The sequence below is a fragment of the Bos indicus genome, chromosome 19 (assembly GCF_029378745.1).
Source record: "Bos indicus isolate NIAB-ARS_2022 breed Sahiwal x Tharparkar chromosome 19, NIAB-ARS_B.indTharparkar_mat_pri_1.0, whole genome shotgun sequence".
NCBI classification, from domain to species: domain Eukaryota; kingdom Metazoa; phylum Chordata; class Mammalia; order Artiodactyla; family Bovidae; genus Bos; species Bos indicus.
In genome coordinates, this window is record NC_091778.1 from 38,194,054 (window position 1) to 38,220,970 (window position 26,917).

The 26,917-nt window shown below is 38.4% G+C and overlaps 1 protein-coding gene across 3 annotated transcripts in view; it reads left to right on the forward strand.

The window, feature by feature from the left end:
- SPOP (speckle type BTB/POZ protein) overlaps positions 1 to 26,917 on the forward strand; it is an 82,341-nt gene that overhangs the window by 33,335 nt on the left and 22,089 nt on the right. The window contains exons 2-3 of one of the 3 annotated variants that reach the window (XM_070773305.1): positions 12,342 to 12,387; positions 12,550 to 12,583. The exons of 1 other annotated variant lie outside the window; for it this stretch is intronic. The gene's annotated coding sequence lies outside the window, so the exon portion shown is untranslated. The remainder of the gene's footprint in view (positions 1 to 12,341; positions 12,388 to 12,549; positions 12,584 to 26,917) is intronic. One more of the 3 variants, XM_019981848.2, reaches the window with a different exon arrangement.

The following is a 26,917-nucleotide window of genomic DNA, read 5'->3' on the forward strand; positions in this document are numbered from 1 at the left end:
TGTGTGTTTGCTGGCACATGCTTTCTTTTTTGGTTTTGTGTGTTTTTTACTTGTTTCTGAGGATCCAAAAGAAAACATTGGTGTCTTTAGGCTTAGGAAGAGGATTTGGGTGTCTGGAAGGTAGCTTTTACTGTTCAGTTTTAGCTTCCTATAACTTTCAAATTATTTATACTGAATACGTGTTGCTTTTAGTTTTTAAAAAGCATATATGAAGAGAGGCAGATGTAATTTTAAGTTTTTCCAAAGGGTCATAGAACTTTAACTCTGGCAGGGACCTTAGAGAACCTTGGATAATTGCCCTCAATTTAAATATAAGAAAACTTAGATTTAGGAAAGTATCAGCAACACCTACGCTAGAATTCAGATCTCAAGGACTTCAAGAGCTTATGACTATAGTGATGTGTTCTGTTCTTATTCTGACAGTTTATTTAACTGATGTCCATTTCTCATTGTGAAGAATTGATTTTGAAAGACACAGTAAAATGTTGACCTTTGTAAGACAGATCTTAATGTAACTACCTCTGGCAATAAAGGTAAAGTGGTAGTGTTAACTCTTACCTACATTTGTAACTTATCCTTAAAAGAGAATTTATTTATGAGTTCTGTAAGTTTTTAATATTTGAAATGAGTTCAAACCTTCTCTTTTTTATTTGAGTACTAGCTGACTATCTAGATTTTTAAAACGATTTTACTGGGTTTTTGTTCCACCTAATTTTCAGGAGTGAATAGATGGAGAAATACTTTTTGTGTCTTCTAAGTGCCTTGCTGTTTAAAGATCAAGTATACTGAAAAAGATGATAGGGAAATTGTTTAATGGAGGAATTTCATATATTGAAGATGAATTCTCAGTTCTTTAAAATATGAGTTCTTCTTTTAACTATGCTGCTGCTAAGTTGCATCAGTCGTGTCTGACTCTGTGCAACCCCATAGATGGAAGCCCACCAGGCTCCTCCGTCCATGGGATTTCCCAGGCAAGAGTACTGGAGTGGGGTGCCATTGCCTTCTCCATCTTTTAACTATAAATTGAGTCTTTTAATTTTCTCTTAATTCAAACCAAGCGAAGAAATTGATAGTGCTGAGACTGGTGGTTTAGCTTGAGACTGGACATCCAAACTGCAGTCAATGAATATTTTTTATGGTTGATTGACTTTAGGGTCCAAGCAATGATTTTTTGTTTTGTCACTAAGTTCAAACAATGTTTTGTTACTACGTCGTGTCCCACCAGGCTCTTCTCTCCATGGGATTCCCTAGGCAAGAATGGTGAAGTGGGTTGTAGCCACTTTAATTGTGTTGTAAGCGCAGACTGACCTGTGGAATTGGTCAGACTGACCTGACAGTTGACTTAAACAGTTGAATTAGGTATGACTGGAAAACAGTCATTTTACTGGATATTCATTACATCCTTTTCTATCTCTAGAATATTTTCCCTAATTCCTTTATTCAGCAGATGTCTATGAAGCACCTTCTATGTGCCAGGCACAATATAGGATTCTCTGGGTGCATGAGTATTCAGGCTGATAGCAAAGAGTATTCAGGCTCCCTTGAATCAAGTAGTATTACAACTTTTCTTGGTTTTTTAGTATCACCCAAAAGGGATTTGTTACAGTTTTTGTTATTATTTATTTCTGCATCTCCAAAAATGCTTTTATGTGTACCTTTTCTTTTATTACTTGTAAGCCAGTTTCTCATCTCAGGAAAAACAGATCTCAGCTCCCAGTCAGTCCCGTTATGATCAGCTGTTTTCCTTAACTGGTAGAAAATAAACTGTGTACTATGATGCCTTCTTAGTGGTCAGAAAAACTAGTAATTTATTTTAGGCAAGATAGAATCCAGGCTTGATATTATAATTTTTAAAAAGAGAAGCCTGCTGCTGCTGTTGCTAAGTCGCTTCAGTCGTGTCCAACTCTGTGCAACCCCATAGGTGGCAGCCCACCAGGCTTTGCCGTCCCTGGGATTCTCCAGGCAAGAACACTGGAGTGGGTTGCCATTTCCTTCTCCAATGCAGGAAAGTGAAAAGTGAAAGTGAAGTCATTCATTCGTGTCCGACTCTTTGTGACCCCATGGACTGCAGCCTCCCAGGCTCCTCTGTCCATGGGATTTTCCAGGCAAGAGTACTGGAGTGGGGTGCCATTGCCTTCTCCAAAGAGAAGCCTGCTGCTGCTAAGTCGCTTCAGTCGTGTCCGACTCTGTGCGACCCCATAGACTGCAGCCCACCAGGCTCCCCTGTCCCTGGGATTCTCCAGGCAAGAACACTGGAGTGGGTTGCCATTTCCTTCTCCAATGCATGAGAGTGAAAAGTGAAAGTGAAGTCGCTCAGTCGTGTCCGACTCCCAGCAACCCCATGGACTGCAGCCTACCAGGCTCCTCTGTCCGTGGGATTTTCCAGGCAAGAGTACTGGAGTGGGGTGCCATTGCCTTCTCCAAGAGAAGCCTAAGTGGATGCAATAAGATGATTTTCAAAGATCAAGGATGGTTTTGTTAAACATTTTTGCAGCCAGAAGAAAAAGAAGGTTTAATTGTTTCTTTTGGACATAAACAAGAGAAAGACAAGGGGACTGCTTCTGACTTTGAACTGGGTGTTATCTTCCCAGAGCTCCCATTGTTTAGGTTCTGGTTTCAGATTTGCAGGACCAGAATGTCAGTATTATAAGTGCATTCAGAAGATGATCAGGCTATATAAACTGTAGACAGTGTAGAGAATTAATTCACAGAAAACAAATCCATGGACAAATAAGGATGGGGCTGTTACTTTGATTGTGGTCACTGAACACCTTTTTTAAAAAGAGATGACTGTTGAGCTAAATGTAAATAACAAGCAAGCAATATGAATATCTAGAAGTGTCTTCCAAGCTGAGGGAAAATAGTGCTAAGGTCTTGAGATGGAAAACAGGCTTGGCTTATTTATAGAAAGAAGGCCAGTGTGTTTGGAGTAAGGGGTAGGTGATGAATTTGGCATAATGGGCCAGTTTCTGTTAGGATCCTATAGGGCTCCAAAATCACTGCAGATGGTGACTGCAGCCATGAAATTAAAAGATGTTTGCTCCTTGGAAGAAAAGCTGTGACCAACCTAGACAGCATATTAAAAAGGAGAGATGTTACTTTGCCAACAAAGGTCCGTCTAGTCAAAGCTGTGGTTTTTCCAGCAGTCATGTATGGATGTGAGAGTTGGACTATAAAGAAAGCTGAGCACCGAAGAATTGATGCTTTTGAACTGTGATGTTGGAGAAGACTCTTCAGAGTCCCTTGGACTGCAAGGAGATCCAGCCAGTCCATGCTAAAGGAAATCAGTCCTGAATATTCATTAGAAGGACTGATGCTCAAGCTGAAACTCCAATACTTTGGCCGCCTGATGTGAAGAACCAACTCATTGGAAAAGACCCTGATGCTGGGAAAGATTGAAGGCAGGAGGAGAAGGGGATGATGGAGGATGAGATGGCTGAATGGCATCACTGACTCAATGGACATGAGTTTGAATAAACTCCAGGAGTTGGTGATGGACAGGGAGGCCTGGCGTGCTGCGGTCCATGGGGTTGCAAAGAGTCAGACATGACTGAGTGATTGAACTGAACTGAACTCAGGGTCAGGTAAATGAGACAGAATTTTATTTTAAGTGTGGATAAATGGAAGTGTGACATGATTTGATTTACTTTAAAAAATGCATGTATTTATTTATATGGCTGTGTCAGGTCTTAGTTGCGGCATGTGGGATCCTCGTTGGATCATTCAGGATTTTCTTTGCTGTGGAAGGACTCTTTAGTTGTAGCGCATGAGCTTAGCTGCTCCACAGCATGTGAGATCTTAGTTCCCCAACCAGGGATCGAACCTATGTCCCCTGCACTGTTAACACTGGTTTACTTTTTTAAAGTTCATTGTGGCTGCTCTGTGGCGAATAGATTGTCCCACAGAAGAAGCTGGAAGATCAATTAGAAACCAGGTAACACTGGTTCCGGTGAGACAAAACTGCACAAAAGTGGATGAACTTTGAAATGGATTAATGTGGAATACATTAGGGAAGCAGTACAGCTGACAAGACTTGTTGATAGATGGGATATGGAAAGACAGGGGTTTTGGCTTGAGCAACCGGACGGAAGATGGTGCCATTTAGTATTGTAGTCACGTTACACTTCTCAAATGAATATAATTAAGGAATGTTAGAAATCGTGCTTTTTAATTCTGTAAGCTTCTGGCAAAGGAGAGAGATCTCCTCTGGAAAAGACAGTGTTTGTTTGTTTTTGGTAAACTCGGAAAACTCTGACATATTAGAACAGTAGAGATTTCATTTAAAAAATTAACGATGATTAGGTGCTAAAATATAGAAAGTTATTTTAAAAGTATTAGGACATAGGATTTTTTTCCCAGGTTCTAGTCTTGAAAGTAGGCCTGAGCCTATCAACGGTTTGCCCAGGTGTTAATAATAATGGTGCTCAGAATTTGTTATAAGAAAAGAACACAATTTTCAACAGAGTTACTGCTTGAAAATGAAATCAGAATTGAAAGGTAGGATATATAGTTAGGTATCTTTTATTGGGGTGTTTATCCAATTCTTCCATGTTGAATAATCCTTGATCTAAGAATCATCTGGTCACAGGAATTAAAGTATTGGATTAGAAGCTGAAAGACTTGGAGTTCTGAACTCAGTCCACTTTCTTAATAGTCATGTAACCATGATAGCTATTTCAAATCCTGAAAGATGATGCTGTGAAAGTGCTGCACTCAATATGCCAGCAAATTGGGAAAACTCAGCAGTGGCCACAGGACTGGAAAAGGTCAGTTTTCATTCCAGTCCCAAAGAATGCTCAAACTACCGCACAATTGCACTCATCTCACACGCTAGTAAAGTAATGCTCAAAATTCTCCAAGCCAGGCTTCAGCAATACATGAACTGTGAACTTCAGGATGTTCAAGCTGGTTTTAGAAAAGGCAGAGGAACCAGGGATCAAATTGCCAACATCCGCTGGATCATCGAAAAAGCAAGAGAGTTCCAGAAAAACATCTATTTCTGCTTTATTGACTATGCCAAAGCCTTTGACTGTGTGGATCACAATAAATTGTGGAAAATTCTGAAAGAGATGGGCATACCAGACCACCTGACTTGCCTCTTGAGAAACCTGTATGCAGGTCAGGAAGCAACATTTAGAACTGGACATGGAACAACAGACTGGTTCCAAATAGGAAAAGGAGTACGTCTAGGCTGTATATTGTCACCCTGCTTATTTAACTTATATGCAGGGTACATCATGAGAAACGCTGGGCTGGAGGAAGCACAAGCTAGAATTAAGATTGCTGGGAGAAATAGCAATAACCTCAGATATGCAGATGACACCACCCTTATGGCAGAAAGTGAAGAAGAACTAAAGGGCCTCTTGATGAAAGTGAAAGAGGAGAGTGAAAAAGTTGGCTTAAAGCTCAACATTCAGAAAACTAAGATCATGGCATCCGGTCCCATCACTTCATGGCAGATAGATGGGGAAATAGTGGAAACAGTGGCTGACTTTATTTTGGGGAGCTCCAAAATCACTGCAGATGGTGATTGCAGCCATGAAATTGAAAGACGCTTACTCCTTAAAAGGAAAAGTTATGACCAACCTAGACAGCATATTCAAAAGCAGAGACATTACTTTGCCAACAAAGGTCCATCTACTCAAAGCTATGGTTTTTCCAGTAGTCATGTATGGATGTGAGAGTTGGACTATAAAGAAAGCTGAGCGCCGAAGAATTGATGCTTTTGAACTGTGGTGTTGGAGAAGACTCTTGAGAGTCCCTTGGTCTGCAGGTAGATCCAGCTAGTCCATCCTAGAGGAGATCAGTCCTGGGTGTTCATTGGAAGGACTGATGTTGAAGCTGAAACTCCAGTACTTTGGCCACCTGATGTGAAGAGCTGACTCACTGGAAAAGACCCTGATGCTAGGAAAGATTGAGGGCGGGAGGAGAAGGGGATGACAGAGGATGAGATGGTTGGATGCCATCATCGACTCGATGGACATGGATTTGGGTGGACTCCAGGAGTTGGTGATGGACAGGGAGGCCTGGCATGCTGCAGTCCATGGGGTCGCAAAGGGTGGAACACGACTGAGCGACTGAACCGAACTGAACCATGATAGATTGTAACCTCTTAACTTCTGTTTCCTTATTTGTATTGTCTTTGTTTGTTTGTTTGTTTGTTTCCTTATTTATAAAATACTTGCCCTGCATGCCTCACAGTTCTGTTAAAAAAATCCCAAAGAAAATCATGAATGTGAAAGTATTTTGAAGACAGTGAAGCACTGACTACTGCTTGTAAGGGAACGGTTATATAGTTTAAAGCACTTAACCACAAAAGGACCTTAGAAGTCCTTTTAAAGACGACAAAAAAGTGCTTGCTTTGGCAGCACAAATACTAAAATTTGAACAATACAGCGATACAGAGAAGAGTAGCATACCCCTCCCCCACAAAAAAGACAAGGAAGGTAGTGGTGGGAGGGTTCAGGTTATATGTTGACTGTGAATCTTGAGGTTATGATTTCCATTAAACTGTAGTAGTACTCAGCTCTATAAACCTATTGTATGTGGCCTTGTCATTCTTAACCAGAATGACTTGTGAAACAGAGAACCACAGATTAATGCGATGAGGATGATATAATGAAAGTTTGGTTTTGCTCTCTTATTTGGTAGTTAGAATTTTATTCCTTGCCATAATGAAAATGAAAGGCAGCAGAATGTGGTTAGTATTTTTTACTTAAAATTTTCCCCCTTTATTTGCTCTTTGGGCTATGGAGTGGGCTTTTGTTTGGTTTACTTGGAGTATCGTTTTCTTAAGAAAGGAGAAGTGTACACCTGCCAGAGGCTTGCTGGCAGCTGAAAGCAGCTGTTGGTCAGCAGGAGAAAAGCTGGGGGAAAAGCAGGTTGGGGAATGGAAAACGTAAAGCAAGAGGGAGGAAAAACAGATTTGAAGGCGTGCTCAAGAAAAAGCATTTAAATCATTTTCCAAAAGGCTCAAGTTTTCTTTTTAAAAATCTGTCTTTGAGTTCAGGTACTATTCTTTGAGGTGATTGAAGAAGGGGTTGGTCTTAGAGGAGAGTGAATGAAAGGGAAAGATGGAGGACAGGTTTTCAGGAGGTTAGAGGTAGATGATGAAGAGGAAGGAGAAGGTGCTCTGTGGAAACGTGAGAACTGACTGAGCATGTCCTGGGTTACTGTGTGTTATTCTTACTGAAGTATAAAGTCAGTCCCTTTACTCCCTCTGCTTAAGTAACACTAGTGCTATGTTCCCATTAACTGGGGGCAGTATTTAACCAAGAGCTAAGTTTTTTATTGTTGAGAAGATCTGGACTGAATTCATTGGCTTTTTTGGTTTGGTTCAGACTATGTTATTGTGTATTTAATATATTGCTCTGATGTTGATTTTTTTTTTTAAAGCTTTTCTAACCTACTGTTCCCTCTGAATTTATTGTTTTTGAGGGGACGGAAAAAAAGAGGCCTAACAAGAAGTAGAGAGATTGTGACACCTTCAGTTGAAGTCCTCCTGATTGACTTTCTCAGTTTCTTTTTCCCACATCACTCCCAAGAGACAATCTCTAATCTCTGACCATGAATTTCGTGTCCATCCAGTACAGGGTGTGTACGTGAATGTGTAAATTCTATCACAGTCACTTTTTTCATTTATTCTATTTTTTTCAAGATCCACGTGGATCCACATAGATCTAGGTACCTCGTTTTAGCTTTTTACCCTTCTGTATGAATATTTCAGTTTACCAAATCCCCAAACCTCCATGATGGATATTTAAATCGTTTCCATTTTTCTTTTTGCCATTACAGACAAAACTTCACTGAACAACCACCTCATACAGTTTTTTCCTCCTCCTTCCTTGTTATTGCTTTTTTGGTTTGAGTTTTGTCCAAAATATCTTACTTTAATTCTCCCATTTTGCCAGTTTTCTTTTACTAAGACCAGAGGCTCTGAAATGTTCTTTTCCTATGGATTCTCTCTGGACTCGGATAAATATGGCAACCTTTACATTAATGTTTTGCATTTTTATTGTTTCATATCCAGTAGCTGATTTTCGTATACATCAGTGACTACTCACCTTTTCCCTTTCTCCATTATATGTTTTATTACTGTTTAACTTCTAGAATATGTCTCACGCATTAAATGTAGGACTAGTAAAATATGTCTCACCCATTAAATGTAGGACTAGTAGTGAGTGATCTCCAATCCAGTTCATGCAATTCTTGTATTGTCTTATAAATTCAGCATGATCCAAATGTAGCTGATACTTACAAAAGGGTTTTTTGTAGCATTCTTAGCCAAAGTAAACATTTTAAAAGTGTCAGCCTTTACCTTAGAACTATTACAGGTAAATTTTGTTTAGGGATCATATAATTCAGTGACCAGTGTCTTACTTGTATCTTTTTCTGGAATCTTTAATCTACTGTGTGGGTGCGTGCTCAGTCGTGTCCACATGGCCTGTAGCCCGCAGGACTCCTCTGTCCGTGGAATTTCCCAGGCAAGGATACTGGAGTGGGTTGCCAGTTCCTTCTCCATTATCCACTATACTTTAGTCATTATTGTGAGGTTGGGTGTATTTTTAATTTTTATGTTGCATGTTTTTTTACCCCTTTTAAAAGCTGGGTTCCCATTCAGAGCTTTGAGCACTTGGAATGCTAAAGTGTTATAAAGGAAAACTGGTTCTCTTCTCTAATAATACACCCCCCTACCCCTACCACCTGCTGAAGTGTTTTAGTAGGACTTCCTTTCTTGAATATATCAACTTTGTCTTTAAGACACAATATATGTCTTTAAGAATTTATGTGCTAAGTATGTTTAAAAGCAGTTGATAAGACCTTAAAATGGAAATGTTAGTAATAAATATAACTAGAATATCAGGTGCCTGTGTATTTTCTTACAGATTTGTTTATGTCCTTAAGAAATAGTTCAAGTCACAAGTTATTGTGGTTGGAAAGTAACCTTTGGATCTGGGCTTGTTCTGACTTTATTGTAGGTGAAGTGTTCCACGGAAAATATAACCTCTGTATGTTCAGAAGTATCTGTCTGATCACCCAGTAGGCAGTTTTCAGTGAATTATACCTTCCTTATCTTGTAATCACCAAGTTTGAATGGAGTTCTTTACCTGCTCTTTATCACATTAGTCCTATGTTTTATGCTGCAGAGAAATGCTTCTATTTTGAATCTTTCTTTAGAATAAAAATATGTTCTTATGTGGAACACCAGCACCATGAAGTTTTGTTTTTCCTTCCACTCTAGAAACTCTGCTATAAAAAGTTTTAGTTCCTAAGTCAAAAATGATTTTTTCTTTGAACCGTAGTTACCGTCTTGGGATATTTCATCTGGATCCATAATAGAAGACTTTAGTGTTTCTGTAGGCATCAAAATATGATAAAAAGAATCTTCTTCTTGAATTATATTTTGTTTGCATAATTCTTATTTAAAACACCTTTTTCCTTGATTTTATGAAAATATGCTCACTAAAAAAAAAACTTTAAAATAATAGAAAGTATAACTAAAGGAAGCAATCCCTCAGTCTTTATGCCACATCTGGTTGAGTAGTTCCCTTAGTGGTTACGGCGACTTAGTTCTGCACCAGCAGTACAGGAGAGCACTTGTCTCTCTGGGCTTTCCCAGTATTGTCATCATTAAAACATGCCATGCACATTTGTTTTAGGGGAAGATACAATTTAGTTCATATTGACTTTTTATTTACCTATAAGTCAGTAGTGATAAGAGTGGAAATCTGAATCTTTTTAGTAAAACTTTGTTAATCAAATTCGATTTATAGAGAGGGGAAACCTTTTTTTCAAATGTATAACTTACTGTCTAATCTTTCAAGGATAGAAATCTAAAGCGCAGATTAATTCAATCATTTATTAAATAAGTATTTATTTCTGATTTTCCATGTGCCAGACACTGTCTGGGTATAGCAACAAAACAGACATCTGCCTTCTTTTACATCTCAGGTAAAGTATGGTAGATGACTTTATGTGCTGTAGAAAAAAAATGAAGGAAAAATAAGACTGTGGCTGTAGGGGCTGGGGATGACATGTTTAAAGGTGTCAGGGAAGGCCTCACAGAGCTGGTGATTATTAGGGAAAGCCCCACAGTGGTGAGGTTGTGTGCCAAGAGAATATCTGGGGAAGGAGTTATCCAGGTAGGATAAAGGGCAGGTACAAAGCCCTAAGGCAGGAACGAGCGTATTCTGTCTGAGAAACAGCAGCAGAGAAGAGCAATGTGGCTGGAACACAGAGAGCTCCAGAGAACATAATTGGAGATGAGGCGAGAGAGGTAATGAGGTCCAGATTGTGCAGGGCCTTTTCAGTTATTTTAAGGACTTTGGCTTTTACTCAGAGAGAGATGGAAATCATTGGAGGTTTCATCCATGATTAAACTAAAAAGGTAATGGCAAAAAATACTTATGTTCAGAAGTTTTTGTTTTTTCTTATAATTTGGGTATTAACTAGTGGCTCCTCGTGAGCCACAAAGATTTAAACATTTGTGTCAGTACTGAAAATTTCCCAGAAATACAGATCTTAAGTATTACATTTAAATTCAGAGAAAGGAAGTATAATAGGAAAGCCTGTCTATAGATATTCATTCCTGGGTGGCCCTGCTTTATTACTGAGTTCTTATCCTGAATTGTCTTGCAAAAAAAGTCAAGGATGTATTCTGTGGAAGACACTGTATTCACCCTTAGACATTGGAGGAGATATACGCGTACCGTATATACTCTATTTTATGTTAATGCCTTGTATAACCACCGTTTATACCTATAAATACCATTGCTAGCACCCAGAAGAAGCTTGCTGTGTTCTAGATCATAGCCCCTTGTAGATCATAGTCCCTGCCACTGCTCAGAGGTGTCACTGACCTGACATTTGTGGTAGTAGATGATTGTGATTTCACCACGTAGGATTCATTGCAGACCAATATAACTTAGTTTTGTCTGTTTTTGAACTTTATGTAATTAAATGGAATAATACTACATGTCATCTTTTATGTCTTCTTTCATAACCCAACTATATGTTTGTAAAGTTCATCTGTGTTGTTACGTAGAACTGTAATTTAATTGCCATGTATATATATTCCTGTCATGAATATATCACAATTTGTGTATCTGTTCTGTTGATATTTTTGTTAGTAACATTGCTGCTGTGAATGTTCTCATTTATATGTGCTGATGGACATGTGCAGGACTTTCTCCAGGCCATATTTGGGGGTGCAATTGTTGGATCTTTAGTTAGGGGCTTCCCAGGTGGCGCAAGAATAAACTGATTTCCAAAATGGTTGTACTGATTTGTCTTTCTACCCACAGAACAGGGTGAAAGTGTTCCTGTTCCTTCTAGTCCTTATCACTATTGTCGGACTCAAATTTTGCTTGTCCACTAGGCCTAAAAGTGTGCATTCTAATTAACTGAGAAACCAAAACATTAAACACAGTTGGTGTTCAGTAAATATCTGCTAGATAAATTTGACCTGACTCTTGCTATTTTAAATCTTCTAATCACGACTTGTCCTCTTGTAGATTCAGTAGTTTAGTATGGTTTTTGGTGAGGGCTCAAATCCACTGCTGATAGTAACTAGACTTGGTTAACCAAAATAAGAGGAGCTTATTTGTACCAGGGTAGCAGTTAAAGATAACATTTACATTTTCAGGAAAAGATTCTGTTTTTTAGGAATCACCAATGTAGGCAGTATTTCCTTTTCTCATAAAAAGGAAGATAGCACCAGAATTTTCTGCCTAGCTTATGTTCCTAGAAGCCTAGAAACCATTTTTATCCCTATTTTTGTTTTGAATGACTTTGTAGGATATGGTAGATTATTTAGGGTGGTAGTGGTTAGCTAAGATATCTCACCAGTCTTCAACAGCAACCTCAGTGTGGCAGCTGTTTATTAAAACCATAGGATACATAGCTTTGTTTAAATGCATCTTGCTTCAGTGTAATTGACCCACAGAGCACTTTTTATAAAGGGTATGTTACATGAAAACTTGATAGTAATTCTTTAAGCATTTTGTGAAGTTGCTGGCAAAAATGATTGCTCTCCTATTATAAATGTTGACATGGGGCAAGTCACTTATTTCATTATTGCTGTATTCATAGGCCAGTTCATTAGAAGAATTAACTTGAATTTTTCTGACTTTAATTTCTAAGTATAAACTTTTTGAGAAATGACTAGAAACTAGAGCACTCAGAACTAGTGATGAGATAACAAGAATGGTAATTTTGACTAGTAAATCCTAGCTAATGTATTACTTGCTTTTGTAAAATTTTCTCTTTTCAGAATAGCCTAAGTAAAGACTTGTATGAGATTCAGAATCTTAAGTCTGATTCATCATCTCTATTTCCCACAGAGATTTCCTGTTAGACAAGACAAATAAGAGTCTTCCTACTGACTTGGTGAGTTTTTACATAGTTTTATTTTAAACATAGTTTATAGTTTTATTTTAAACATAGTTTAAGATAGATCATGAGCACAGAAGTGGAATGAAATGCATAGAAGTATTTATCATGACTTAAAAAAAATACACATCTTGAGTGTAATAAACTCTCTCATTTCAGTGCAAATAGTGTGTAAAGTTGGAAGTCATACAAGGTGAGAATGTAAGTTTTTTTTTTTTTTTAATAATGACCATTACAACCAGTGTTAAACATTTTTCATAACTGGTTTCAAAAGAGGTTTTATTCTAAATATTCTTTCCTGGAGTAAACCAGAGTTATTTATTCAGGTCTTCTCTGGTGACTGCTATATATAGGATAAGGCTTTACACTAATGATGGAGACGAGAAAAGGTGTTTGGATTTAAAATTTTAATTAATGGTTGATAATACATGATCTGGACATTTTTAGAGTAAGATTATTTTTCTCCCTAGAAAAGATCTTCAGAGAAATTTATATTCTAGCTTATAAAAAGAGATAGCTTAAAGCAATTCATGGGCTTCATTTCACTCTATATAAAAGGAGTTTGATTTTGAGCAAATCATCTTTGTGTATGTACCTTAGAACTCATCTTTCTCTGTGTAACTTAGGTATTTCTGCCATTCTGGCTACCATCTTGAAGGTTTTGCTTGTGGCATGAGGTTCTTACCTTAAATGCTTATGTATGTTTTTACACAGTTTTATTGGGTAAAATAGGTGTTATTGCATTTTAATCTTTTAAATTCTGCCAAATCATCAGGAGCCAGGAAATTGTGTTAAGACAGACATTTTAACTTTGACCTGTTTTGTCTGCCTGTGTGGTTTTACTTTTTCCTTGCGTCATGAATTTTGGAATGAACACTTAAAACCGAGAACTTGCTGCTCATCGTTTGTCCCATTTAGTTTAGTTAGAACCTTACCGTTACCATAGAAATTGGCTTATTTTTAAGAACTTTGGAAAGGAGAATTTATTTTTTGCAGGTGGTTTTAGGTAGGGAACATGGATCCAATGTAAACAGTCATCAGATTTCTCTACTTAAGACCACACTTGAAGGAAACGAAAGCATACATATACCTCAGTATCTCCTTTGTAGTTAGAGAGAGGTCTAGATGTCTCTCACTGAAAGTTTCCAGAGAATACTGAATTCCATACTACTAGGTAGTGGTTGTTGTTCAGTCGCTGAGTCGTGTCCACCTCTTTGCAAACTCAGGGACTGTAGCACGCCAGGCGTCCTTGTCCTTCATTAGATCCCGGAGTTTGTTCAAATTCATGTCCATTGAGTTGGTGATGGCTATTTAACCATCATATCCTCTGCCATTCCTTTCTCCTTTTTCTTTCAATCTTCTCAACATCAGAATCTTTTCCAGTGAGTTGGCTCTTTGCATCAGGTGGCCAAAGTATTAGAGTGTCAGCATCAGTCATTCCAATGAATATCCAGAGTTGATTTCCTTTAGTATTGGCTGGTTTGATGTCCTTGCAGTCCAAAGGACTCTCAAGAGTCTTCTCTGGCACCACAGTTCCAAAACATCAGTTCTTTGGTGTTCAGCCTTCTTTATGACCCAGCTCTCACATCTGTACGTGACTAATTAGCTTTGCTTATGTGGACGTTTGTTGGCAAAGTGATGTCTCTGTTTTTTAATACACTATCTGGGTTTGTCATAACTTGCCTCCCAAAGAGCAAGTATCCTTTAATTTCATGACTGCGGTCACCGTCTGCAGTGCTAGATAGTATGTAGTCGTAAATGCTGAAGAGGATTGGTTGCCCTTGTAGTAGACCAAATCCTCTGGAGCAGGTGGGTCTTTTCAGCTTCTGAGTTAATGAAGTTATCCCAAATTGTATACCTCAAGGCCAGTTTAGAATTTCTTCTTTGGTATGCATTGTTTGGCCCCTTCTCTAGCCAGATTGTGTTAACAAGAAATATTTTTAAAAGGTTTGACTAAAACATTGGTGGGCAAAGAGAACTGCTTGTTGAATATGGCTTCTCTAAAGGCCAGAGGACCCTGTGAGGTTATGCAGCCTCTGCCTATTTGTTTCATAAAATGACTCCTTAGTTTTTGAATTCATTACAGATTGGACATGCTTAAATTGTATTAAGGCCAAGCCACTCATCTGTTTGCTGTTTGATTTTATAAGGTTCTTCATAATTGTAGTTGAGAGGAGAAGGTGAAAAACTGTAACTTCTCAAATCTCAAAAAAGCTTTATATAATTATATAATAGTCTCTTAACCAGAAGGTTTTGTCCCTCTTCTTCTTCCTCTTCCTTCTTCTTCTTTTTTTAAAATTCTGTTCCAGCTCTTGTTTTAGAATAAATTTTCTCAACCTAGAGCAGAAGTCTTTGATAACATGTGGGATGTGTTAAAATCTTCATTTTCCCTAAGTTTGCTCTTTGTGGCCCTAGAGATTTTTGCCCAAGCCATTCAGTGGAATCAACACATTATTATTAGTGAAGAGAGAGAAGTTGCTGATTGTTTGGTTCTGCCTATCTAACTTCTTTTCTAAAGGTGTTTTCCTTTGGAACAGAGATCTGCTTTGAAGTGAAATAGCCCCTTTATAGTCAGATTTGTTTGCTGATTTGAATTCATGTCTTTCTATTTTAGCCATCTCCCAAATAATGGATTTTGAAAGTGATGTGTGGAGAAGCTTAATCTGATGAACACTATCTGCCTTTTTTTTTTTTTTTTAAGCAGTTGGAGGAAGTTGGCTTTTTGTTTGTTTGTTTTGTATTTTATCCTAGCAGGGGTTTAGTAGTTAACACCAGCACATCACCTGATGAAAGAACCCAGACTTTGTGAAACTGTGCTTGTTGCACTCATGGTTTATTCTGCAGGATCCTCCATTCAAGTGGAGACAGGAATTTTTTTTTCTTTTACGTTATTATGTAAATGTATTGGGCCTGAATTAAAAAGCAAAACAAAAACCCAAGAAGTCTTTTTAAGTTCTAAGGAGATATAGTCCTACAAGACTGTTGAGTGGCACCTCCCTCTTTCCAGGGCAGACCTCTGCATTTGGAGCAGAGCATGCCCTCCCTGGGGGTCTTCCCAGGTGACGCTAGTGGTAAAGAACCCACTTACCAATTCAGGAGACATTAGAGATGTGAGTTCGATCCCTGGATAGGGAAGATCTCCTGCAGGGCATGGCAACCCACTCCAGTATTCTTACCTGGAGAATCCTGTGGACAGGGGAACCTGATGGGTCCATAGGGTTGAAAAGAGCCTGACATGACTGAAGCAGCTTAGCATGTACCCACGCACATGCTCTCCCTGGACATATATTTCGGGTAGGGGATTATGCTAATAGGTCTATATTAACTTCTCTTATATAATGGATAGTTTTTGGGGAGAGGGAATGATTCCCTAGCCCTTAACTTAAATTGGCAATGAATTTTTCTGCTCTTTAATTTTTTTTTCCTAACCGGAAAAGTTGCATCCAGATTGAGAATTATTCCATATTTTAACCTTTGAGCTGGCTGCTGAGGTCTCCTTGGGAACAAGGACACTTTGTAGTTATTTATAACCTATAGAGAAGGGCAGTAAGACTGTAAAGTCAGTGGGGCAGTCTGTTGTTTATTCCTTTGCTTTCACTGACTTGAGATTCTTTCATATATCTTCTTGTTCATCTTCATTTTGACTTTGGATGAGCCTTACTAGCCAGGCTATTTCTATAAAACTCTTATCTCATAACACATTGAGAAGAAGAAAAAAAATAGCCTTTTTATGTTGAAAATCATACCTAATCCTCACAGTCATTTCAGAGTCCATGCTTGCCTAAGAGATCTGTAAACTGGGAAAACCTAAATGGTACTGACATGCATATGTAATACTATACTTGTTTCTGAGTTTTCCTTATGTATAGTAGTTTCTTCTAAGTTTTCCTTATATGCAACAAATATAAGAACAGTTGAACTCTTAGATAAATATTTGACTATGGTGGAAAATATGTTCTGCATCATAGCCTGGTATAGAAAAAACTTAGTAATGTGTCTGGACATGTTTTAAAGGTGGATGTGTCTATCTCTGTGTCTCTCTCTGTATATTTGTTTCTATACACATGTTTGCACATGCATATATTTAATGTTAATTATCATTTCTCTACATGTCAGTTTTAAGGGAATCAAACCCTGTGTCAGACATGAAAATATAGATCAGTTCTAAGTAAATGCTAATAATCTACCTCATTTTTATCCATATATGGGAATTTTACCATATAGAATTTAACTTGGAATAACTGAGAGTTTTAGCATGAGTTTCTGACAGCTGCTATAATGATACTTGCAGGATTGACTTACACTGGAAGATGTTTGTCTTAACCGTTGTGGGTTCAGGAACTTCCCATTTAGCCCTGCACATTTCTCTTTTTTCTCAACTTTTCTTGGATTTTTTTTTTTTTAATCAAAGAAGAATGTAGTTTTGGAATGTATTAAATTAGTTCTTTAAAACTGAAGATGAACCGTTAAGTTTTTTTTTGGTAGTGTAATTGTTTTACACTGCTGTGTTGGTTTCTGTAGCACAGTGAAATGAACCCCCTGTATGTATGCGTATGTCCCCTCCCTCTTGGACCTCCCTCCCACGCCCTCCGCCTCACCCCTGTAGATCATCGCTGAGCTGAACTCCTCAGCAGCTTCCCGCTAGCTGTTTTACACATGGTAGCGTATATATGTCAGTCCTAATCTCCCGATTCGTCTCACCCTCCTTTTACCTCCCTGTGTCCACGTGTCCATTCTTTATGTCTGTGCCTCTATTCCTGCCCTGGAAATAGGTTCATCGGTACCATTTTTCTGGGTTCCACATATATGCATTAATATATGATATTTTTCTCTTTCTGATTTACTTCACTTTGTATGACAGACTCTGGGTCCATCCACATTTCTACCAGCCACCCAGTTTTGTTCCTTTTTATAGCTGAGTAATATTCCCTTGTACATATGTGCCTCATCTTCTTTATCCGTTCATCTGTAGATGGACATTTAGGTTGTTCCTTGTCCTGAAAGTGAAAGTGTTAGTCATAGCTGACTCTCTGTGACCCCATGGACTGTAGTCCATCAGGCTCCTCTGTCCATGGGATTCTCCAGACAAGGATATGGAGTGGGTTGCCATTCCTTCTCTAGGGGATCTTCCCAACCCAGAGATTGAACCTGGGTCTCCCACATTGCAGGCAGGTTCTTGACCATCTGAGTCACCATGTCCTGGCTGTTGTAAATAGTGTTGCAATGAACACTGGGGTACATGTGTCATTTGGTGGAGTACATGCACATATATATATTTTTTACATGTGTCATTTTAAATTGTGGTTTTCTTAGAGTATATGCCTAGGCTTAGTTGCACTGTGACATGTGGAATCTTAGTTCCCCATCAGGGAGTGAACCCTCATCCCCTACGTTGGAAGGCAGATTCTTAACCACTGGACCACCAGGGATGTCATATTTTGTTTTAAAAGTATGCTTGGATTCCTATAGCTGTTACTCATTCAGCAACTCCTGTTAACTAGAGCTCATTAAAGAAAAATATGATCCCAAAAGACAGTAGTCTAGTTAGTCAGTAGCAATTTAATTGAACAAATATTTATTGACTACCTATTATGATACCATTTTAGGCATAGGGGAATGCTGTTCTCTCATTGTGCTTTAACTTCTTAATGGGAGAGACAGTAGACAAGTGAAAATATAAAAACAAGGCAATTTCAGATAGTGGTACTAAAAAAATGTAAGTTCGTTTACTGAATTTGTGAGTCTTTCTTGTTTTGTAAAGTAAGTTCATTTGTATCATTTCTTTTTAGATTCCACATGTAAGGGGTGTCATAGGATATTTCTCCTCTGTCTGATTAAACGCATGGTTGCCAGGGGGAGGGATAGTTAGGGACTTTGGGAGGGTCATCTACACACTGCTGTATTTAAAATGGATAACCAACAAAACCTATTGTATAACACATGCACCTCTGCTCAATGTTGTGTGCCAGCCTGGATGGGAAGGGGCTTTGGGGGAGAATGGATACATGTGTATGTATGGTTGAGTCCCTTCGCTGTTCACCTGAAACTACCACAGCGTTGTTAACTGACCATATTCCCAATACAAAATAAAAACTTTGAAGTTAAAAAAAGAAAAAAGAAATGTAAACAGGGTAATGTGATGAAAGAGGCTATAAGTGAGGACTGCTTCTGAACCCGTGGTCAGGGATGACCTGTCTGTGGATACTACATTTGACAGGACACCTAAATGACAAGAAGAAGCCAGCTGTGAAAATATATGAGGAAAGAAAGAGCTTTGGGAAAGAGCCTGATGTGTTCACCAGATAGAACTAAAGGCCTGAGTAACTAAAGCCTGATGACTGAGAAGAGTTAAGTGTTAGGTGAGGTCAAGAGATATACTGAAGCTTTGACCGTCATGACAAAAGGCAGATTTTATTTGGATAACAGTGGAAACCACTCAAGAATTCCTGTCTTGTTTCTCATAAGGATCTGATTTATAAGCTGTCTCATACCTTAGAGGAATTAATTGTAAAGTCTGCTGATTCTCTTTAAGATATTTTTATTCACTATTTGAAAAGGTAATATAGTCACGTAGTTCAAAATTCAGTAAGTACAAAAGGGAACATAATGGAAATTCTCCTTCCCACCCAAGTACCAGTTTCCTTCCTTGGAAGTAGCCAGTGTCCCTAGAGTCTTGTATAGCTTTACAGAGATATTTTATACACACACACTAAGTATTTTTGTGTGTTTAGATAGAAGGAGCTTCCCCATACCTTTTTAAAATAAATAGTATTATTACATTGTCTATACCATAATTTATTTAATTAATCCCCTGCTGATGGACTTTCAGGTTATTTCCTTTTTTTAAGTTGTTGGGATTGCAAATAGTGCCACATTGAAAAACCTTTTATATTTGTCATATTAAATGTATCAGTAGGATAAATTTCTATATGGAACTGTTAGATCAAAGGGTATATGCATTTCTTATTCATTTCGATATATATTTCCCTTCATGGACTTTATAACAGTTTATACTCCAATCGGAAATGTTCTCCTTACCCTGCTGCTAAGTCACTTCAGTCGTGTCCAACTGTGTGACCCCATAGACAGCAGCCCACCAGGCTCTGCCATCCCTGGGATTCTCCAGGCAAGAACACTAGAGTGGGTTGCCATTTCCTTTTCTCCTTACCTTAGGCAATTGTTATCAAACATTTTATGGCTGGGTGAATTAATGTGTGGTTTACTCTGCATTTATCCATTATAAATGAGAGTTGAACTTGTTTTCACATATTTAAGAGCCATTGATATTTATTTGTCTGTAAACCATTGGCTGTTTTTTGCCTATTTTTCTGTTAAGCTGTTGATCTTTTTCTTCTTCCTCTTTAGAGTCACTCAATTCTAAATCCCCATGTTATAGAATTAAAAAAAAAATACAGTGTTACATGTCAGTTATATCTCAGTTTTTTTAAAAAAGCAGTCATCTTTAACTTATAAATTTTAGGAAGAGTGTACCTGACATGAGACATGAGAAACCCCAGGCTTCCTTTGCTGATTGAAATCTCTCTTGATTGCCCCTGGTTTCATTTTAAGAAGTGTCTCTAAATTTTTTTTTTTTAAGTGCATTTAGTATTTTATTAGACTACATTGAGGGCTTCCCTAGTGGCTCAGATGATAAAGAATCCACCTGCAATTCGAGAGACCTGGGCTCGATCCCTGAGTTGGGAAGATTCGCTCTAGGAGGGCATGGCAACCCACTCCAGTATTCTTGCCTGGAGAATCCCGGTGGACAGAGGAGCCTGACTGGCTACAGTCCATAGGGTCGCAAAGAGTCAGACATGACTGAACAACTAAGCAGGGCACCGACTAGACTGAACTGCAAAAAGTTTACTCATAACAGATATTCAAAAGTCTTTCAAACCTTGCAGCAGAGGAAATCAGTATGTCCTGTAATTTATAGGGTAATGAGAAAGAAGATACTACCTCCTGGGCTGTACATGATTAAGGATATGTAACGGAAGAAATACAGACACTCCTTTGAGGTCCCAAAAGTTTCTTAAAAATGAATACACCCAAGTCTTTCTATAGTTTTGTGTGTGTGTGAACAGTCTTTTTGGCATCTTCTGTTTTGGAAAATGCAGACGTCTCTCAAGTTTAAAATAGTTAACGACATTGAGATTTTTTCCTTAGTTGGAAACTGTACCAGGCTTTAAACCATGAAAAAAAAAAGTTACAGGTTTTTAAAAAGTCCCTAAAAAACTATGCTTTGGCAAGAAGCCATATTCCCAGCCTTCTAGCTTGTGCATGTTTATGTATTAAACCATATGAAATTGCCAATTTTTGACTATCTTTGGCCTACAAAAACAATGATTCAGTCTAGTATCTCCATAATTTTATCCTGTAATTTTAAGACTGATAGATATAAAGATACCATTATGTGATATGCCTGTATTAACTGTTTTTTAAAAAAAATTCTCTGGATGATGTGGATTAGATTGAAGATGGAAGAATGCTTATAAGGAATAAAAGATTTGAAACTGCACAAGCTGTCAGGAGAATGGATATGTGTATATGTATGGGTGATTCCCTTTGCTGTTCACCTGCAGTTATCATTTATTAGCATTGATAATTTCACCTGGAATTCTCAGTTATTAGCATTGTTTGTTAATCAGCTAAACCCCAATTCAAAATAAAAATTTTTTTTTAAAAATCCTTAAGGGTTGAATCCTTTTTCCACTAAAAAGAAAGAAAAAAAGAAAACTACACAAGCTGTCTGTATAACATTTTGCAGAGACTGTCTAGCCTAGCTCTAGCATATACCACAGGTTAAATTATTGGGATGTTTCTCTCTATTGTACAGGGAATTCATCTTCTATCCTGGAATTATCCTGATTACATAAGAATTCAGTTCGAATTACTGATTTATGTTTTCACAATGAAGGGAAAAATAACCAATCTTTTTCATCTTATAGAATGAAGATACACTCAGAAGAGGTGTAGACTCACAGGTCAGGATTTAATGGAGTGAACAGGAAAATAAATGGTAGTATATTACAGATAGGGCTTCCCAGGTGGCGCTGGTGGTAAAGAACACAGCTGTCAATGCAGGAGACATAAGAGAACTTGGGTTGGATCCCTGGGTCGGGAAAATCCCCTCGGAGAAGGAAATGGCAACCCACTCCAGTATTCTTGCCTGGAAAATCCACGGACAGAGGAGCCTGGTAGGGTACAGTCCATAGGATTGCAAAGAGTTGCACACGACTGAAGCAACTTAGCGCACATGTAACAGATACGTTCAGCCTCCGAGTTGTCAGCATACTGGGAAGTTTGCTAAGCTTTGGAAAATAAATTTCTTGTTAGAGAACTTGGAAAGTCTTGTTTTAACTTGTTTGAAGCCAGGAACAGTCTATGTTGATGCTTGTTGTCTCCTAAAAATTCTCAAACCATGACCCTCAAATAGACCTCCTCTTTTCTAAAATTGTTTTTCTGCTGGGCATCTGTGGCAATTGGCATGAAGTGCTGAAGAGTTCATGTACCACCAGACTACTTTGCTGATGAGCATGTGTTTGCACATGGTGCCTACTCTGAGTGAAATTAATTAGACTTGTGCTGTCCTAGTCAGTTTCCCTTCCAGCAGGTTGTGTGGCTAGAGCTCCTTAGAGTCTAAAACTGATTCTCTAGTTCTACTGACTGCTGGGTTGGACATTTTTAAACAATTGGAAGACGGGTGGGTAATATTTAAAAAAAAAACAACAACAAAAAACACACAAAGACTTGTGTACAGAATAAATGAGAAACAAAAAAGATAGGAAACAATGACCAAGACAAGTTGTATTTTATTTTCTGGTTGTGATAATGGACCATAGCTCTGTAGCAAAAGTTAATCCATTAAAATAAGCTGGCTTTTAAACTTGTTTTTTTCTTAGGCCTAGAGAATTCCAAAATTATTAATTTTTAGATAAGTTTGAAGTATTTTTTAAACTTTAACAATAAACTCAAATGAGTATTTTATGATCCATCAATATTGAGCTGAGCCTGCACCTCACACCCACAGAGCCAAGTTTTATGCTCTTAACTAACGTGTAAAATTCACATCTTCATTGCCAGCCTGCCCAAAAGATAGTTTTAATCGGGAATTTTGAAATTCCATTCTGGTTCCTACTGGCAGTAATGGTAACTGGATTTATAAAACTGCCTAAGGTGCGTTTACTACTAGACAAATAAATGGGCTTCCCTGGTGACTCGGATGGTAAAGAATCTACCTGCAATACAGGAGATACCCCGGGTCCATCCCTGGATCCAGGAGGATCCTTTAAAGAAGGGAATGGCTACCCATTCCAATATTCTTGCCTGGAGAATCCCTGGACAGAGGAGCCTGGCAGGCTGTAGCCCATGGGGTGAGAATGTGTTTTCCATCAAATGCAAGCCTATCTTGATCACAGGTCTCTTTTCTTGATATTATCATGAAATCTTGAATCGCATAAACCAGGGAGGCCCAAAGACCATTGCCCTGCTTAGTTTGCTGGCTTAAGTAAAATAGCACATTATGTGTATATGTCTTAACTTCATCTGTGATTACATGGGATATTTTAATTATAAACATATGTAGGATAGTGTTAAAACCAGTAGGGACTCTGGTAATACTAGTGGTATTACTCTGTGAGGGTGCCCTATATTTTACTAATACTGTTCCATGCTTATTACTTAAGTAGCTACTGAATGTGTATGAGTTGAGTGGTTTGGGGGCAGGGGAAAGTTATTCATTTATACCTCTTTCTATGAAGGATTTGAGGCAGTTTCCAGAAATACTTAACATATCAAAGAGTAAACTAAACAGTTTAAGGACTTACAGCAAAATTAGTAACAGTGTTAAGAAAATAATAAAGCTATAGTACAGTAATAATATGAGCTATATAGAATGAGCATGTGAGCCTGTAGTTTCAAGACAGATTTGTCTCAGAGCTTCATTGTAGGCAAGCACAGAGGACAAACACAGACATTTAGAAGATTCATATTGTCTGTCCCTAACTAAAAATAAACCAGGAGTTCGGGAGAGAAATTTCTCCCTTATATATTATAAACTGGACAATGTGGCACCCCACTCCAGTGCTCTTGCCTGGAAAATCCCACGGATGGAGGAGCCTGGTGGGCTGCAGTCCATGGGGTCGCTAAGAGTCCGGCACGACTGAGCGACTTCACTTTCACTTTTCACTTTCATACGTTGGAGAAGGAAATGGCAACCCACTCCAGTGTTCTTGCCTGGAGAATCCCAGGGACGGGGGAGCCTGGTGGGCTGCCGTCTGTGGGATGGCACGGAGTTGGACATGACTGAATCTACTTAGCAGCAGCAGTAGCAGACAGTGTATGATATAATGAAATAAGTATATCATTTTATACTATTCCTACAATTAATATATTTTAAAGATAAAGTAGAACAGTACAAAGGATATTATACACAACAGTAGCTGTCATCCCAAATTAAATGACATTTGTATCGTCATATTTGCCTTAGGTTGTCATAATTTTAAAAGAAATGTGAGAGATCAACTTGAAATGTCTTGCATTCTTTTCCCAGCTTCATTCTTTCTTGCTCTCTCATCCTGAATCTGCTACATAGCTTGTCATTGATTTTTTTCACTTCTACTGTATGCATTAAAACTGAACATTCAGCAAACTAAGATCATGGCATTGGGTCCCATCACTTCATGGCAAATAGATGGTGAAACAATGGAAACAGTGACAGACTTTATTTTCTTGGCCTCCAAAATCACTGCACATGGTGACTGCGGCCATGAAATTAAAAGACACTTGCTCCTTGGAAGGAAAGTTATGACCAACCTAGACAGCATATTAAAAAGCAGAGACATTACTGATAAGGGTCTGTCTAGTCAAGGCTATGGTTTTTCCAGTAGTCACGTATGGGTGTGAGAGTTGGACCATAAAGAAAGCTGAACACTGAAGAATTGGTGCTCTTGAACTGTGGTGTTGAAGAAGACTCTTGAGAGTCCCTTGGACTGCAGGGAGATCCAACCAGTCCATCCTAAAGGAAATCAGTCCTGAATATTCATTGGAAGGATTGATGCTTAAGCTGAAATTCCAATCCTTTGGCCACTTGATGCGAATAACTGACGCATTTGAAAATACCATGATGCTGGGAAAGATTGAAGGCAGGAGGAGAAGGGGACGACAGAGGATGAGATGGTTGGATGGCATCACTGACTCGATGCACATGAGTTTGAGCAGGCTCCTGGAATTGGTGACAGAGAAGCCTGGTGTGCTGCAGTCCATGGGGTCACAAAGAGTCAACACATGGCTGAGCGACTGAACTGAACTGTATGCAAATATCTGTAAATAATATATAAATCTTAAATTTGTGTAAATAATGTACCGCACAAGACATTCCAAAACTCTTTTTCATTAGTATTGTGTTTGATCTTATCTCCTTGGTGCAGTTCATTGCTTTTAAATCCTGAAATAGTTTTTCATTGTATGGAAATAACCCAATTTAGTTACCTATTTCCCTCCTACTGGATTTTTAGTTGTTTATAACTGCCACATTGAATGACCTTGTCCATGTCTTCTTGTGCCTATGGGCAGTTTCTCTAGGGCAGTGGTTCTCAAAACCAGCACATCAAGGTCACCTGGGAACTTGTTCAGTTCCCTTCAGTCGCTCAGTTGTATTCGACTCTTTGTGACTCCATGGACCACAGCACACCAGGCCTCCCTGTCCATCACCAACTCCTGGAATTTACCCAAACTTATGTCCATTGAGTCAGTGATGGCATCCAACCATCTCATCCTCTGCCATCCCCTTCTCCTCCTGCCCTCAATCTTTCCCAGCATCAGGGTCTTTTCAAGTAAGTCAGTCCTTCGCATCAGGTGGCCAAAGTATTGGAGTTTGAGCTTCAACATCAGTCCTTCCAATGAACACTCAGGACTGATCTCCTTTAGGATGGACTGGTTGAATTTCCTCGCAGTCCAACTTTCTTCTCCAACACCACAGTTCAAAAGCATCAATTCTTCGGTGCTCAGCTTTCTTTATAATCCAACTCTCACATCCATACATGACTACTGGAAAAACCATAGCCTTGACTAGACGGACCTTTGTTGGCAAAGTAATGTCTCTGCTTTTTAATATGCTTTCTATGTTGGTCATAACTTTCCTTCCAAGGAGCAAGCGTCTTTTAATTTCATGGCTACAGTCACCATCTGCAGTGATTTTGGAGCCCAAAAAAGTAAAGTCTGTCACTGTTTCCACTGTTTCCCCATCTGTTTGCCATGAAGTGATGGGACCGGATGCCATGATCTTAGTTTTCTGAATGTTGAGCTTTAAACCAACTTTTTCACTTTCCACTTTCACTTTCATCAAGAGGCTCTCTAGTTCTTCACTTTCTGCCATAAGGGTGGTGTCATCTGCATATCTGAGGTTATTGGTATTTCTCCCAGCAATCTTGATTCCAGCTTGTGCTTCCTCCAGCCCAGCATTTCTCATGATGTACTCTGCATATAAGTTAAATAAGCAGGCTGACAATGTACAGTCTTGACATACTCCTTCCCCTATTTGGAACCAGTCTGTTGTTCCATGTCCAGACTTGTTACAAATAGAAATTCTTGAACCCATTCCAAACCTGATAGGTATACAGTGTTTAAACAAAGAACTATTTTATTTACTTTTTGTGGCTGGTATTTTTATAGGATAGTTGGTCTTTTTCTTATTTATTTTGTAGAAACAATTTATGTATTACTTGTGTTAATACAGCTAACTCTTTGCCATGTATTGTAAGCGCTGTTTGTTTTTGGCTTTGTTCATAGTACTTAAAAATTGTATTCACCACTGTTTTTAATGTCTTTTATGTTTAGAAAGACCCTGAAGGGGAGAATTTTGAGTTGGATTTGGTTTGCTACCGGGACACCCTGTTGAGATGTGTAGCAATTATTTAGGAATGGTCTGAGGCTTATGAGAGAGGTCAGAGTTGGAGATGTGGGAAAAAGACAGAAATTATATAAAGACAGAAATTTGACGCTGTTGTGAATAAAATTACCACAAAAGAGAATGTAGTTTGAGAAAATGATTCAATATTAAACCATGGGAACAACAGTGAAGTAAGAAAATCCAATAAAAGATATTGCAGAATGATCAGAAAACAGAGAAAGCAAGGAGAAGAATCTGGAAAATCAGATACTGGTGAAGTGTAATGAGAGATTGTTAATGCTACATAGAAAGGAACACATCTAAGACGGGTAAATGTTGCCCTTCGAGAGAGCAGCTAACAATAGGTTAAGAAATAGAAGACTGTTCTTTTCTTTTTAAATTTATTTTTAATTGGAGGATAATTGCTTTACAATACTGTGTTGGTTTCTGCCATATATCAACATAAATCAGCCATAGGTATACATAGGTCCCCTCTTTGTGAACCTCCCTCCCAAGGACTATTCTTTTTTTTTTTTTTTTTTAGGACTATTCTTATTAATAAGTTTGCACTGAAGTGTAGAAGATAAGACAGTAGTTGGAAAGATAACAAGGTTATTTTCCTTTAGGAGTATTTGTATT